Genomic DNA, 17,386 nt, shown 5'->3' with positions numbered 1-17,386 from the left:
TCAAATGAGAGTAGGGATGGCTTTGAGAGCATTAAAACTACACAGAATAAAATAAAACCTTTGTACCAGATAGGTCTTAAAAGAAGTTAAGTACAAACACATTGTTTTACAAATGAAAATACTGTAGCTCAGGGAAATTAAGTAAATTAAGGGTAGAGTAAATTCGGTGGTGGAATGTGTTTTCAATGCATCATCTCACAGATACCCTAAGATGTATGGGATATTAGTGTCCCTGCTTTAAAGATGAAGAAGATGAGAGGCTGAGAATTTTGATCAAGTTCCTACAGCAAGTTAAATGGCAGAAATCAAGTCTAATTCCAGAACATGTGGTCTAACCTCTATGCTAGACCCCCTTCTTCAGCACTTGTCTTCATAAATATAAATCTACTTGGTGGTGGATTACTTGATCATTTGTTTTGCATTTTAATCATACTCAGGGAAGTTCATTCATTTCCTTGGTTTGTTTTCTATGTTTTCTTTCCAGGATAAATTATTCCAACTTTATATTGCTATAGGAGTACTGTCATCAAAGGAATTGTGAATTTTTTTCAGTCACAGCATTCTAAGAGCTTCAGTGGTGGGAATTCCCTGGCAGTCCAGTAGATAGGACCCTGCGCTTCCACTGCAGGGGGCATGGCTTCAATCCCTGGTCAGGGAACTAAGATTCCACATTTCGCATACCACATGGCACAGCCAAAAAAAAAAAGGAAAAATTAGGAAAGCTTCCATGGCAACAGCCACTCCAATCACCTCTTTGTACATGTCCAAAAGGTATAACCTTAAACGGTTTATCTGAAAATATGATCTTGTTTTCATTCATTTATTTATTCTTTCAAGAAATATGCATTGAGTACTTTCTATGGGCTAGGCCTTGGGTATGGAATGAGCATAATAGACATGGTCCTTACATTCATGGAGCTTACAGTCTAATGTGGAAAGATAAACATGAAATAGGCAAACAGCTCAATACTCAGAATTATGTATGTTAAGAATCTTAAACAACTTGTGGGGGGACTTCCCTGGTGGCATAGTGGTTAAGAATCCGCCTGCCAATGCAGGGGACACTGCTTCGAGCCCTGGTCTGGGACGAGCCCACATGCCGCAGAGCAACTAAGCCAACAAGCCACAACTACTGAGCCTGCGTTCTAGAGCTGGTGAGCCACAACTGCTGAGCCTGCGTGCCACAACTACTGAAGCCTGCGTGCCTAGAGCCCGTGCTCCGCGACAAGAGAAGCCACTGCAATGAGAAGTCCGCACACCACAGCAAAGAGTAGCCCCCCACTCGCCACAACTAGAGAAAGCCCACGCGCAACAACGAAGACCCAACACAGCCAAAATTAAATAAATAAATAAAAATTTATTTTAAAAAAACAACAACAACTTGTGGGACCAAAGTGTGGTAGTTGAGGAGGAGAGTGGTAGGAGATAAGGTTGGAGAATTAAACTGAAATCTGATCATGTAGGCCCTGTAGGCCATGTAAGTTTGTTTCATTTTCTATTAAATGCAATGGAAAACCAGTACAGGCTTTAAGGCATTTTAAACCATCTCTCTGCCCATTCTGGAGAGCACAGGAGGAAAGGGCAAGAGAAGAAGATGGGATAGTGCTTAGGAGTTCAGCTGCAGTAGTCCATTTGTGATGGTGAGAGCTTGGAGATGGAGAGATACAGACAGATTTGAGAAATATTTCGAAAGTGGTTTAAGTAGTATTTGGTAATGGGTTGGCTGTTATGAGCAAAGGGGAGGGAGCTTGCAGAGATGACTCCTAGGTTTGTGGTTTTAGCAGATGAACAGCTGGTAGTTTCATTTATTTAGATAAGGGAGATGGGAGGAGGAAGGTCAATAATTCAGTTTTGGGATAAGTTAAGTTGGAGTCGCCTCTGAGATATCTGAGTAGGCAGTTGGATATCAAGCCCGGAGCTCAGAAAAAAGGTCTGGGCTGGAGATAAAAATATGGGAGTTAACAGCATTTTGGTGATTTTTAAAGCTATGGGACTGGATGAGACCCCCCAGGGGGAAAATGTAGAGAGAAATGAGCAACAAGCTCCAGGAGGAGTGCTGAGTGGCTCTAATAATATCGGCATAGGAAGAGCTGGCAGTGAGACTTACATTAGCCCAAGCTTAGGAGAGAGGAGCGAACAGCACGGCCACCAGAAAAGCCGAGGAGAGAGTGTTTCAATAATGGTACAAGCAACTATGCTGAAGGCTGCTGAGAGGTCAAGCTGAGGTCTGGAAAATAGCTATTGGATTTGGCATTATCACAGTACTGTGTGGAAGCTGAGTCCTATCCGCCCAGAAAACCTATTATGGGCATCTCCTTCTAATTCTGTGTTTAGCGATGACACACTGATAGTTTGAAATCAGCCGTGGTGGGAGTATTGACAACATGGAAGTTGACAAACAGTACATTTTTCTTTTCCTGGAAAGCTAGTTGTTAAACATGTACCAGCATGACACTGGCAATGTGACTCCATTTATAGTAAAATGAAGGGGAAAACAGGCTTCTCTGCTCTCTCTGGTCCCATCAGAAAGTTTTCAGAACATTTTTCATGGAAATGAATTATCTTCAAAGAAACAAGCTGAATGTCTGAACTTCCTTTGAAGTGGGCTTTTACCTTTGCCACAGGACTTTCTAAAGTCTCAGCCTTTTAGTCAGTAACTTTCACAAATATGACGCAGACCAACAGGAAAAAAAATTCGGTGTGGTCATATGAAGAATTTCTTCCAACTCTGAGATGCTATTATCCTGAATTGGCTGCAAGAAATTCCAGGAAGCATAGCAGTAAACCACATTTCATTGACTCCTGGGTTTATTTACTTGGTAAAAATAATCATTAGAAGATTCCAGAATTCAGGGGTTAAGAGATGACATTTTCCCCATCTTTCTTTTTCATTAAAAACAATTGCTTGTTATTCTATGAAAATGTAGATAAGAAAATTAACTGGAAGTTGGAAAGTATGGTATTTTCAGTAACATGACAACTGAATTAGATCATTAGATAACCAAGTTAATTATTAGATAATCAGGTGTTAAGATAAAAGCACTTAAAGAACCATGCTTTTGACATTGTTTTAGTTATGACATGTAGCCACAGGCTAAATACTGTCCTCATCTAAGAGGAAACTAAAGATTGAACTGAATGCATTACAGAGTCTTTAGTTCACTGAAGAAGTCGGCACGCAAACCTAGCCCAAGCAGCTCTGAAAGTTTGTTCTTTGACACATCTTTACTCCAAACACATAGCAATGATAAATGAAATTTATCAAGCTTAAAAACTAAATAAACACTTCTGCGGCCCAGAATTGGGACAGAAATACAAAGCTCATGCTGAGCGGAAGCCACAGACTTACTGGGCTCTAGGTCTGGAACCAGGCAATGTTAGCTGGAGTTTGGCTCCTCCAGGGTAAATTAAAATAAAAAAGTTCCATGCCGAGATGGGAGACTGAAGCCAGGTTCACTGCTTGAAGCCAGAGGCAGAGGCAGGCTCCTCCTACTCATGAAAGGAGGTTGAAAAAGAAGTTATTCCTGCCTGGGGCTCAGCTTTTAGCAAACTGTGGACTTAGAGGAAAGAGAGGACACAGATATAATCTTGTGACCAGGAAAGGGAGCAGTCCATTTCCTGGTTTGGTGCCTGGGTCTGTGCTGTCCTCAGTCACTGTGGGCTGGATCTCTGAAGCTCTGTTAGTAGATCTGGGTCTGAACTGGGGTCCACAGAGCCAAGTGCAGAATGAGGGCAATCACAAAACCGCTAGACAGGAAGGAGAAAGTACACTGGGAGTTGAGGGAAGAAGAGAAAGAGAGACAGAGGGAATGCAAGCCTAGTCTCAAAATGAGCTCTTCAACCGAAACCCAATGCTAAGAAAGATAGCCAACAAAACAAAAGAACATGAATTTATTACTGTTGAAACTAATGTTATGGAACCATCTGAGAAAATATTTAAATATGTTTAGAATGCTCAAAGAGATATTTGAAGGAATAACTCATTAAAAAAAAAAGAGCAAGACATTGTGAGGAAAATGCCAGCATAAATGAAATCAGAATGGATGGATACTAAAAAGAACAACTAGAAATCTTGGAAATGAAAAATAGCGTCATCAAAATAAAAATTCAACAGATGAGATAAGCTCTAGACTGTAAATAGTTAAAGAGAATATGAATGAATTGAAGATGATGCTGAGGATTTCACCCAGGAAACAGGACAGAAAGACGAGAGACAAAAAAAATGTGAGAGAGCAGTTAAAAGACAGAGAGGACCAATTGATTGGCTTCAACATAATGTCTACAGGAGTTCTAGAAAATGAGGATGAAAGGAATGGTGAGGAACCACTATCTGAAGAGGTAATAGCTAAGAATTTTCCACAGTTAAAGAAAGATCTGCGATCTCAGATTGACAAGCCATATAAAGTGCCAAGCAGGATAAACATAAATCCACACGTCTTAGTGAAACTGTGTAACATCAAAGATAAATACAGAACTTAAAAGCTGTTAGAGAGAAAAGACATATCACCTTAATAGAAATGAGAATTTGATTGATAGCTGACTTTTCATGTGTAGAAACCGATGCCAGAAGACAATGAAATAACATCTTTATAGTCCTGAGGGAAAATAGCTGAGAATATAAAAATCTTATATCTCTTTAAACTATTATTTAACAGTGAGGGTCAAAGACATTTTCAAAAAGACAGTGATTAAAATATTTCCACTGAGAGACCCTCATGAAAATAAGTAGCAAGAACGTATTTCAGCAGGAACTTCCCTGGTGGTCCAATGGCTAAGACTCTGTGCTCCCAATGAAGGCGACCTGGGTTCGATCCTTGGTCAGGGAACTAGATCCCACATGCCGCAACTAAGAAGTTGGCATGCTGCAACAAAGATCCCCCACATGGCACGGAGATCCCTTGTGCGGGCAACTAAGACCTGATGCAGCCAAATAAATAAATAAATAAATATTAAGAAACGAATGCATTTCAGCAAAAACAAAAGAGAACAGAGATTGATAATGATAAACAGAGAAATTGATAAATTAGTAAATTTAATTTAATTTTCTTACAAAACTCACCATTTTTTGCCTTTATTTAAAGGATGAACTCTAGACAAAACTCTGAACAAAAGTGAAAAAACTAGAGGGGGTAAAGGATGGGAAAAGAGGATGAGAATTATTCAAGGGGAAGTTAATATATGCTAAGATCAGTTTCATGTCAGGGAAAAGGATAAAAATACTGAATAACTTTAGATGTTCTCAGAAAATGGAATAGTTAAGTATGTATGTTAGTTTAAGGATGCCTACTAGAATAAATAAAATACCATGTCTGGCTCCTAAGACAGCAGAAGAGGAAAAAGGGAATGCAGAAAATGTTTTCAATGCAAGAGAAGGCAGGAAAAGTGGGGAAAAAACAGCAAAAGATGGTAAAAATACAGTGAAAAGAAAGAGGGTTAAAAATAAGTTCAAATATTATCATTAACCTCAGCAAACATAAATGTGTTAAAAATTGATTTAAAACAAAGATATTATCAGAATGCATAAAATACCAAAATCAGTTATATACTATACACAACAGACATATCTAAAACAGAATAGTTTGGAAAAATAAAAAAAATGTAAGAATAGAAAATGATTCGCAGTAAAAAAATATTAACAAAAAGAAAGTTGGTATAGAAATCTTAATACCAGAAGCAATAGAATTTAAAAACAAAAATTAATAAGGATAAAGAGGTACACTACATAATAACATGATATATGTGATATGTAACAGTCACAAACCTGTAGGTAACTCAAAATACATAAAAAAAAACCTGACCATATTATAGAGAAATTTACCAGTCCAGTATCATGGTAAAGAATTTTAACACACATTATTTTTTTTAAATTAATTAATTTTTATTTATTTATTTTTGGCTGTGTTGGGTCTTCGTTTCTGTGCGCGGGCTTTCTCTAGTTGTGGCAAGTGGGGGCCACTCTTCATCGCAGTGCGCGGGCCTGTCACTGTCGTGGCCTCTCTTGTTGCAGAGCACAGGCTCCAGACACGCAGGCTCAGTAGTTGTGGCTCACGGGCTTTGTTGCTCCACGGCATGTGGGATCTTCCCAGACCAGGGCGTGAACCCGTGTCCCATGCATTAGCAGGCAGACTCTCAACCACTGCGCCACCAGGGAAGCCCTTAACACACTTTTAATAGATCAAACAGAATTTAAAAAATTAGCAACTCCTCAGAATATTTGAACACCAAATTTAAACGTTTGATCTAATACATAAATCTAATGCATGTAATACTCTGAACAAAGCAAATAAAGGATATATACAGTATATTCTTTTTCAGTATCTATGGAACTTTTACAAAAGAAATGTATCACCTACTAGGTTAAAAATTAGTCTCAACAAATTAAAAAACAATCAATAGCAAACATAGTCTGACTATAATTCAATTAAATTGGAAATCAACACTAAAAATATTTAAATTTCTGCATGCTTCAAAACTTAAAAATTTACAACCAAATAACTCAAGATTAAAAAGGAAATCACAATGAAAATTTTAAAAAATGAATCAGGCAGTATCTAGAGATAAAGGTATATCCTATTTTTTATTAAGAAAAAGATTGAAAATAAACAAGGTAAGCATTCAAAATAGAAACTGGAAAAACGATAGAGTAATAAAGAGTAGAGAAGGAAGGTACATTAGTTTCCTAGGGCTGTCATAACAAACTACCACAGACTGAGTGGCTTAAAACAACAGAAATTTATTGGCTCACAGTTCTGGAGGCCAGAAGTCTGAAATCAAGATGTAGGCAGGGCCATGCTCCCTCTGAAGGGGAGGAATTATCCAGGCGTCTCTCCTAGCTTTTGGCACCTCAGGTGTTCTTTGGCTTATAGATGCATCACTCTAATCCTATCTTCACATGGCATTCCTTCTGTGCATGTTCACATCGTCTTCCCTCTGCACCTGTGTCTGTGGCCAAATTTTCCTCCTCTTATAAGGACACCAGTCATGTTGAATTAGGGACCCATCCTACTGCAGTATGACCTCGTGATAATTTAACTAATTCCATGTACAATGGCCCTACTTCCAAATAAGGTCACATGGTGAGGTACCAGGGGTTAGGACTTCAACATCTTTTGGAGGAAGGGGGACACAATTTGATCCATAACAGAAAACATGAATAAAAATAAGAGCAGAAAGGCTGAATAGAAAGCAAAGTCATAACAGAGTAAATAAATACAACCAAAAGTTAGTTCTTAGAAAAAAAATCTAATATGGATACGCAGTCTTTAACAAGACTGATCAAGGAAAACAAGGCACAAATAAACAATACTAGGAATCATAAAGAGGGTACAACCATGCATGCAGAACAGAATCACAAAATCACAAATCACTGCACTATAAAAAAGAGAATAATATGAATAACTTTAGGCCAACCAATTTGAAAACTTAGATGACATAGGTAATTTTCTTTAAAATATATGTTAGTAATTCATTGCAGAAGTTGAAGGACCCATGTGACATGTGAGTTCTTATAGCAGTCTTTCACTTAAAATTGACCCTGACTAGATGTTAACTCTACCTTCTGGAGTTCATGTTTTAGAAAAAGAAAATAAAGCAAAAGGAAAAAAGAACATGCAATTGAATTTGTCAAACAAAAGCTAATTCCATTCTCTTAATTATGGTACCTATCAATTAACTTTATCTGGTTAATTTCATACAGTTATGACGGTCATCTATAGCAATAGAAAAAGTGACATCATTCTGGATTTAAGGGCTCTTGAACAAATATAGGCATGGATTTCAGCCATATACATACAAAATTCACATTTATTTTATATAAAAATTTTTTAAAAATATTTATTTATCTAATTTTTGGCTGCATCGGGTCTTAGCTGCGGCACACGGGATCTTTCGTTGTGGCACGTGGGCTCTTCATTGCAGTTGGGCTCTTCATTGTAGTGTATGGGCTTCTCTCTAGTTGTGGTGCACAGACTCATTAGTTGTGGTGCATGGGCTCAGTTGTTGTGGTGTGCGGGCTTAGTTGCCCCGTGGCATGTGGGATCTTAGTTCCCTGACCAGGGATCAAACTGGTGTCCCCTGCATTGCAAGATGGATTCTTAACCACTGGATGACCAGGGAAGTCCACACATTTATTTTTAAAGCAAATTCTATAAATCTTGGAGAGAGTAGCATTTCAATCTATTTTAAAAACTTGGATGGGTAGATGATTACATAATATCTCTATTTATAATAGCTATGTCTCTTCCCTGGGCTTATACTGGATCTTATTTTCAGGTTTTTAGGTGAAGAGTAAGGGACTGAGAAATGTGCCCTTAGCCAGTAGGGAGCTGTGGGGTTAGAAAAACAATTTCCAGGAACTTTTAATTTTAACCATTAAATAAATATTTCAGTATATTTGTACACACAGAGCATATATTTTTACCTACTCTAATCTTTCTGTGTGGATATAAAAATATATGCACAAGAAAATGATAATGGAACTACTGACAGATGCTTTGGTACAGCTGCAAAATGAAAATACTTCTCTCTATATATTCATAATCACTCTAGAGAGAGAGATCTACAAACCGCTGAGCTGGTATTTCACTTATGCACTATTTTCTGTCTGCTTCTTAAGAAGGGACTCCACATTCCACATATGACCCACATTTTATTTTAACTACCATGTTCTTGGCTTTGCTCTTTTCATGTCAGCTTTATCCTTTAACAGCCTGTTCAATAGTGATTTCTCAGCTTCAGACTCTGACTTGCTTTTCTTCCCCCTCAGAAATGTCCTGTAATTTTGTTTCTTGCTTCCCAAAGTGTGGCTCTCACTCATATTTTCCATGAATAAAACCTTTTCCCAGAGGGGACCAAATTAATGGAGTCATCCTCTAGCTCCACTTAAAAACCATATTTAAATACAAATACTATTGCTTCCATTTGTTTGGCTTTACTTCTCATATTTAATCTGAACTATTAAGACATAACCAAGTGAAACCACAAGAGACTCTGAATAGGCAAAGCAATCCTGGGAAAGAACAAGGCTGGAGGCATCACATGTCTTAATTTCAAACTATACTACAAAGCTGTAGTAATCAAAACAGTATGGTACTGGCATAAAAATAGATACATAGACCAATGGAACAGAATTGAGATCCCAGAAATAAATCCTTCACATATGGTCAACTAATATTTGAAAAGGGAGCCAAGAATACTCAGAGGGGAAAGAATTGTCTCTTCAATAAATGGCATTGAGAAACTGGATAACCACATGGAAAAGAATGAAATTGGACCCCTATCTTAAACCACTCACAAAAATTAACTCAAAATGGATTAAAGACTTAAACATGAGACCCAAAACTGTAAAACTCTTAGAAGAAAACATAGGGGAAAATCTCCTTCACATTGGTCTTGGAAATGATTTTTTGAATATGACACCAAAAGCACAAGCAACAAAAGCAAAAATTAATAAGTGGGACTACATCAAACTAAAAAGCTTCTGCAAAGCAAAAGAAACAAGCAAAAAAATGAAAAGGCAACCTATGGAATGGGAGAAGATTGTTGCAAATCATATATCTGATAAGTAGTTAATACCAACATATGTAAAGAACTCATACAACTCAATAGCAAAAATGTCAAACAGTCAGATTAAAACATGGGCAGAGATACCAAATAGACATTTCCCCAAAGAAGACATACAAGTGGCCAACAGGTACATGAAAAGGTATTCAACATCACAATTGTCAATGCAAATCAAAACCATGAGATATTGTCTTGCATCTATTAGAATGGCTATCATCAAAACGACAAGAGACCCACATATTGGCGAGGCTGTGGAGAAAAGGGAACACTGTCGGTGGGAATATAAATTTATATAGTCACTACAGAAAACAGTGTGGAGGTTCTTCAAAAATTACAAATAGAACTACCATATGATCCAGCAATCCCACTTCTGGATATATATACACAGGAAATGAAAACAGGATCTTGAAGAGATATCTGCACTCCCATGCTTATTGCAGCATTATTCAGAATAGCCAAGATATGGAAACAACCTAAGTGTCCATGAACAGCTGAATGGATAAAGAAGATGTGAGATATATATATATATATATATATATATTATTCCAATGGAATGTTATCCAGCCACGAGAAAGAAGAAAATCCTGCCATTTGCAACAACATGGATGGACCTTGAGGGCATTATGCTAAGTGAAATAAGTCAGACGGAGAAAGACAAACACTGTATCTCACTTATGTGTGGAATCTAAAACAGCTGAACTCATGGAAGCAGAGAATAGAATGGTGTTTACTGGGGGCTAGGGAGTGGGGGAAATGGGGAAATGTTGGTCAAAAGGGACAAACTTTCAGTTATAAGATGAATAAGTTCTGGGGATCTAATGTACAGATGGTGATTATGGATAATAATAATGTACAATATACCAGAAAGTTGCTAAGAGAGTAGATCTTAACTGTTCTCACCACAAAAAAAGAAGTGGTAATTATGTGATGTGATGGAGGTGTTAGCTAATGCTGTAATGGCAATCATTTTGCAATATAGAAGTGTATCAAATCACCATATTGGACACCTTATAAATGTACACGATGTTGTATGTCAATAAGGTAGAGTGGGGGAGGCATTACCAAAATCTAGCTTTTGTTTTTGGGATGGTGGCTTTTTATTCTAGCAAACAAACATTTTTGAGTTGTCTTAGAGTTACGTAATGCCCAGGAACAAGTTTTAAGATAGTCGTATAGTGACTGCACCTCAGCATTAATTAGACTATTAGATTTCTTGTACACACAACCATCTGTCCCTGTGCCTTTGCTTGCATTGGACACACCATCCAGAAATTTGGTTTCTTCTTTGCTACCCTTACTCAACCGATAAAGAAACTGAGGCCTGGAGCCTGACTTACCCAAGGTCACATCGTTAGTTAGGGCATAGCGGAGCCTAAAGATAATCTCTCAGCCTCTTGGTTCCCAGGGATTATTTTTCTACCACACCCACTGCCTTTTCAAGGTTCTGCTCAAATAATGCCTTATTTCAGAAGCCTTGTTGAAATCTTCAAATAGAAGTAATCTGCCCCTTCCTTGAACTCCTACATGTTTAATTTTATTCCCCTAAGGATACTTATCACTTTAAATTTTGTGTGACAGTTGCTTGTGCTCACATCTTTTTTCCCCCAGGTATTCAGCTCTTTGAGGACTGGAATCTGCTTGATCCACTTTTATGTCTATCACATTCCCCAGCCTTGTATTAATAGGTGCTTAATGTCTATTTGTTTAAAATAATTAAACCTCTTTTGGATTTTGGAAACCTTGTGTCCACAGGAAGCATAAAGAAAGCAGCTGCAGCAATATGCTAATGGCTTGGGGAATCCTTTCAAGCTTCCTTAACACTTCGATGGTTCTAGACCTGCATTGTCCAAGAGAACTTTCTGTAATGTTGAGAATGTTTGATATTTGTACTGTCCAATATGGTACTACTAGCCACATATAGCCATTGAGCATTTGAATGTGGCTAGTGAGATTGAGGAAATGAAATGTTAATTTTATTTGATTTTAATTTATATTTAAATAGCTACATGTGTCTGGTGGCTACCATACTGGACAACACAGTTCTAGACTATCTTGGCACCACATTTTGATAAATCTACACGTGTTGCCTCTTTGAACTTTGTCACACAATTGCCTGCTTAGTGAGAAACGGTATTGTTCTCTAGGCTCCGAGCTCCGAGATTCCGCACACTTGATCTTCCTCCTTCCCCACTTTCCTCCCCAGGAGAAAGATGAGATTCATAAAGCTTATCTTAAGCACTCCAATCTTCACTAACCTCCCTTGCCTCAGATTATGACTACATCTCTAAGGTATTGATATAACACTTAGATGGTATATGTCATTTGCTGCTGTTTTGAATTTTAGTATTTCCTAAATAAATTATAAACTACTTGAGGGCAAAGACCATGCATTCCACATCTTCTGGATCCTCCCTGGTGCCTTTTATGGTGCCAGTTATATCATAAATGTTCTATAAATATTGATCAGTTGCTTGATTGAAGGTAGTGAAAGGGAATCTGGTATGAGCAAGAAAGGACAGTACCTGAGACATAGGGAAGAGGGCATGTCGATATTGTAAGATTTACTTAGCACCCTAAAAACTAAAGGATTTTTAGAATTATTTCTCTTATTCTTATAACTGTTTTAGCAAATGCCCATTAGTATTATTTTCCAGTCATCTTAGGAGCTCAACTCAAAAAAACCAAAAAAATTTTTTTTTCTGAGTACCCATGTGGCAAAAACTACGCTATCCATTTTGAATGTATTCCTTCCTAAGAGGGTCTTCTATCAAAGGAACTTTCTAACTACATTTATGAGCTTCATTGTAGAGCATTTACTGGAAAATTGAGAGGTTGCTAGATGTCCAAAACAGCACATTTGGTGGAACCAAAATTAGAATTTGGCTGTATGTTTGTTCAAAACCTCCCCTAGAAGGTAAGTTCTTGAATGTGTACAAGCTGTGCTTCTTTGGTGGATGAGGAAATCAAGGCCAAGGCGTTAGTGTTGGTTCACCTTTCCCTCTTCCTTAAGCACCTAAATTATACATTGGCAAGATTGGGCTCCTACAGGAATCCGGATAATGGCGAAATTCCTGCTGACCACACCCTGTGTGAGACCACAGTGAGTCTTAAAGGGGCTTTGGCAAGAGGATGTAGGAAATTAATGATAGCTGCAAAGTGAGAAGGCCCAACCTTGGAATTCTCTCTCCTGTAGAGCCACACTGCCTGCCTGCCTGTGCTCCAACCACTAGCTCCCAGTACCCAAAATATGAGAAGAAAATAAGGAGCCAGGAGGGAGTTGTCCTTGTGGGACAAGAATTTCAGCTGGCAATTGTTAATCACATTTTTCCAGCTATTTTGACATGTGTTATATAAGGGAACCAATTCCAAGACAAAACAGAAAACAAAATGCTCTGACTACAGAAGTGCAAATGCAGAGTACATTGGAGCTGACTTTTCCTTTTAACTTCTTACTTACATAGGATGGATTTGTTTAAGCAAATTTTTTTTACTTCCATGAAGTTACAAATCAAGTATTTTATTCCCCTTACTATCTATTGTTCATTTTTATTTCTGCTAATTTCCATACGTTTAAAATATGTTTTCAATTTGCTGAAAATACTTATGAATCACATGCACACATGCATATGTACAATAAATCATTTTTATAGGATCAATCAAATCTGGCATCTTTTGTAGCTCATAGTAGTTCAAGAGTTCGAGGCCCTAGCCCTGTTTTGAGCTGCAACTTGATGCTCACAAAATAGGTGGGTCAAAGGTAAAAGTTCTGTTTAAAGTCCTTTGACAGATACATCTAGATTTAATTGTAAGTAACATGGAGGAAATAACTTCTGTCTCATTCACATTCATGTCATGACTAATGAGAAAATACATAAAGAAGAATTTTAAAAAAAAGAAAAAGAAAAAGAAAATACAGTTGGTAGTCTGTACCCACACTGCCCAGTGTCAAAATAACCAAGGTCACATTGATCTGCTGATTGTTGATGGTGTGCTTTTGATGTAAAGATTCCACCAGAGTGCTGATGAGTCCTAAATCATACTTCCATTTCTGACTACTCTCCTTAGCTCCAAGGTCAAACATACCATTTCTACTTAGTGTCAAATAGTCTTCTCAAACATAGCATGTCTGAAAACCAACTCTTGACTCCACATTCCTGAAACTTGCTCTTCCCCCAGTCATCCCCATTTCAGTTAACAGCATCATTATTCACCTGGTTGGTCATTCTGCAAGTTTTGACATATGTATATAATCCTGTCAACACTACCACAATTAAGATATAGAATAGTTCCAATGAAGAACATTTAGGTTGTTTCCAGATTTTCATGATTATAAATAGAGCTGCCATAAACATTCATATATGTGCTTTTGAACGAACATACATTTTCATTTCTTTCTGGGTAAATATTCAGGGGTAACATTGCTAAGTTGTATGGTAAGTATATATTTAACTTTGGAAGAAACTGCCTAACTATTTTCCAGAGTGGTTGTACCATTTTACACTCCCACCAGTGATGTATGAGAGATTTAGTTTCTCCCTGAGCTCACCAGCATTTGTATTGACATTATTTTTTATTTTAACTGGTCTAGCAGATGTGCAGTGATATCTATTGTGGGGTTTTTTTTCTATTTTAATATTATTTAATTCTATGGAAAAAACAAGTTTTATTACATTCCTTTTTTAAAATGGGGGGAAAACTGTACAGGTAAGCATGATCACACCTCTGTTAGAGCTGGTTAATACTGATCTTATTGCCTCGAAGTCTCTCTAGCAGTGTCCAAGAAATTATGTTTAAGGTCCATCTGAAGAAAAAAAGCACTGGAGAGGCAAGAAAGAACTTGGGTAAAAAGCTTCAGAGGGTTGTAGGGAGATGGAACTTGCTTCTTAAAAAAATTATGTTGAGCTCTGGAGCGTCTCCATTTCTTAACACACCTTCCAAACCATTCATTGGGATAGTTTTACCCATGTTTAAAGTCTCATATGCAGTTTGGGGGCTTTTAGAAATTCAGAAATAAAGTAATATAAAGAGTAGATATTGAAGGCTTCAGAGTAGGGCTGTAAGAGACTCAATACTGCTAAATAAGTTCCCAAACAAAAATGTTCAGTCACCCCCACCCCCAAACCTATGTGTAATAGGAGAAAATGCACAGCAAGAAGCAGAGGAAAAGCATGTAGACTGGAATAGAGCATACACTGAACAGTCTAGAACCAAAGAAAAAAAGCAAACAACATACATATACACAAAAGCCTAAGAAGCAGCTATTCTCCTCATGTCTTTAGGTGAGTACCTCTACCCAGTAGATTATAGTCATGAAAACAACTCAGTTGTTTTTTTTTTTTAAGTAAAAAACTGTTTCCCATCATGCTCCATTTTCTAGAATCTACCCTTTTTGATTGGTTGGTATAAACAAAAAGCAAAGCACATAAACATGAAAGCGTGCACGTGTGCGCACATACACGCACACACACACACACACACACACACACACTGTCCTAAAATGTGAAAAATGCAGATATATAACGCTGGTATTAGAAATCATCAACTTTATACTTAGGAACTTACAGACCTTTCACTTGCTCCCCCCAAATATTTTTCCTTGTCCTTATTCTTTAAATGCCCAACCACCAAAAGAAAAAGGAAAAAATGCACATGTTTCAAGTCAGTGTCTTGTTAACAAAAAAGGTAGCATTTTCTTCACTTTGGCCATTGTTAAAGATGCAGGCATAGATCAGGGAATGTTAAGACTCACATGTATTAAAAAAAAAAAAAGCAACATTAACAGAGCATATATCTTTCAAAAAAAGCTAAAATACTAACAAATACAAGTCAATGCATGTATTTTTAACTAGTGCAATTTTATCTACAGTGCAGTAAATGTTATTTTGTGTGCCAGGCATTGCAATACTGTTCATTTCCCTTTTATCATGCAAACATGACAATTTTATCATTAAAAAAACCTTTATTGGGTCACATTCACGTTGCCCTCCCACCCAAATTAAGGGGGAAAAAGTCAATAAAAGAGCCCCTCAAGATTTCATAGCTATGAACATAAAGCTCCTAGATAATAGTGTATAGGCTGAATTTTCAGATTTTTATAAAAAAAATTATAACTTACGTAAATGTCTTCCTCACCGATTACAACACAATGTGAAGTTACACTACTCTGAAATTTGTACCAACTGTACAAAAACCATGAAAAAAATTATGTTCTTCATGGCCTGAGAGCCTACACGTTTTTGAGTAATTTAAAAGGGTAACTATGAGAGCCTGACATTTTTCTGTATCTCACCTCTTCTGCCTCTCTATCTGCAGGATTTGTAAATCAAAGTCAGTAACATCTTAGTAGCAAACGTCTCGTCTATCTCCCCCTTCTTCTCTCCTAACTAATCCTACTCAATTTTCTCTCATCTTCCTGAGCATTTTCCATGAACAGCATTGCAAGTTGGTTTAAAAGAAATAAAAGAAAGAAAGAAAAAGAAAAAAAGGAAAAAGGAAAAAGAAAGTTTTACAAGGGTTTTGCTGGTTAATTATTTACTGGTGGAATCACTCCACCAGGAGTCTGATTTCATTGGCTAGCAGTTGGTTTCTGTTGAATAGGCCCCCTGGGAGCTTGGTGAGCAGCTCTTGCTCCGTGGTTTCAGGGTCGCTGTCAACAGAGCTGGAACTTGCGCTCATGTTGTCGACAGCAGTATTGGCTGGGGGACCCAACTCTGGCTCACTAGTGTCACTGGCCGTGGACACCATGGAGAGCAGGGACATATGCCAGGTGAGCTGGTCAGAGGGCAGAAGGGAGGCGGCAGAGTCCGCTCCGATACCAGCTACATCTAGATTACACGCCTTATCAAAGGTGATGAAACCTACATTTGCATTGGCCTCGCAGACACAGAAGGAGCAGTCGTCTTTCATCAACAGGTCAATGCCACACACATCCATTCCCAGGATGTTAGACACCTGGATAGCTAGCTGCTTCCCTTGTTCACTCAATGAACACATCGTCCCAACACCACGTAGTGAGCAGTTGCTTTGCATCCTCCCATCTGTTGAACAGCATAACACCGTGCCAACCACACGACATCCCACGACAATGACACGTACATCCCTTCCATGAGACTCTTTAACATACTTCTGAAATAGGTATGGAGCTTCATGGCGAATAAGATGGCTTAGATTAGCCAAAGGGTGCTTATCATGAGCCAAGAAAACCGCTTTGCCTCTATGACCCTGTGTATTCTTCACCACCTTTGGGAACTCCAGTACTTCTGCTTCATCAATCATTTTAGCAAAATTTTCATGACCACCTTAAGAGAAAGTATCTGGCAGAGGAACACCATGACCTGCCAACTCTTGAAATGTCCAGAACTTATTAACACAGTTCAGGATGGCTTGAGGTCAGTTCATCAACCTGCTTCCCATCTTCTCTAGATGGCACAAAACAGTGATGTCACAATCACTTTGCACCCAAGGGGTTGGTACTCTCACTACCACCACCTGAGGATAGGCAGTAATTAGTTCTCCATTGATACAAAGACCCAGGTTTCCTTGCTCTATTGTTAGCACCACCTCATCTATCACCACAGCCCTAAAGTCCAGTTCCTCCTCACAACATTTGGCCTTTAATGCTCGTAAGATCTCTTTTGGGGGATAGTCTTCCCTGATTTGACGATCTGTCAAAAACCACAACTTGGCAGCCACAGAGCTACACATCTTGATCTGCCTGTTCTTCCTTTTCTGGGATTACTTCCTCCTGAATATAGACTCTTTCTAGCGAATCAAACTTGTATTCCCTCGCTGGCCTCCCAGCAAAGCCAATTTACTGACACTGGGA

General features: G+C 38.1%; 1 pseudogene across 1 annotated transcript in view; it reads right to left on the bottom strand.

Moving 5' to 3' along the window:
- The window catches only part of LOC309664927 (beta-citrylglutamate synthase B pseudogene), a 31,672-nt pseudogene extending 14,286 nt beyond the window's left edge, over positions 1-17,386 (bottom strand). Inside the window, exon 1 of the transcript in view lies at positions 1-17,386. This exon is cut by the window's left edge and continues 14,286 nt beyond it. The product of the transcript in view is annotated as a beta-citrylglutamate synthase B pseudogene (transcript).

Source organism: Balaenoptera physalus, assembly GCF_965194825.1.
Source record: "Balaenoptera physalus genome assembly, chromosome: 1".
NCBI lineage: Eukaryota > Metazoa > Chordata > Mammalia > Artiodactyla > Balaenopteridae > Balaenoptera > Balaenoptera physalus.
Note: the sequence above shows the minus strand (reverse complement) of the source record. Positions and strands in the feature narration are given on the sequence as shown.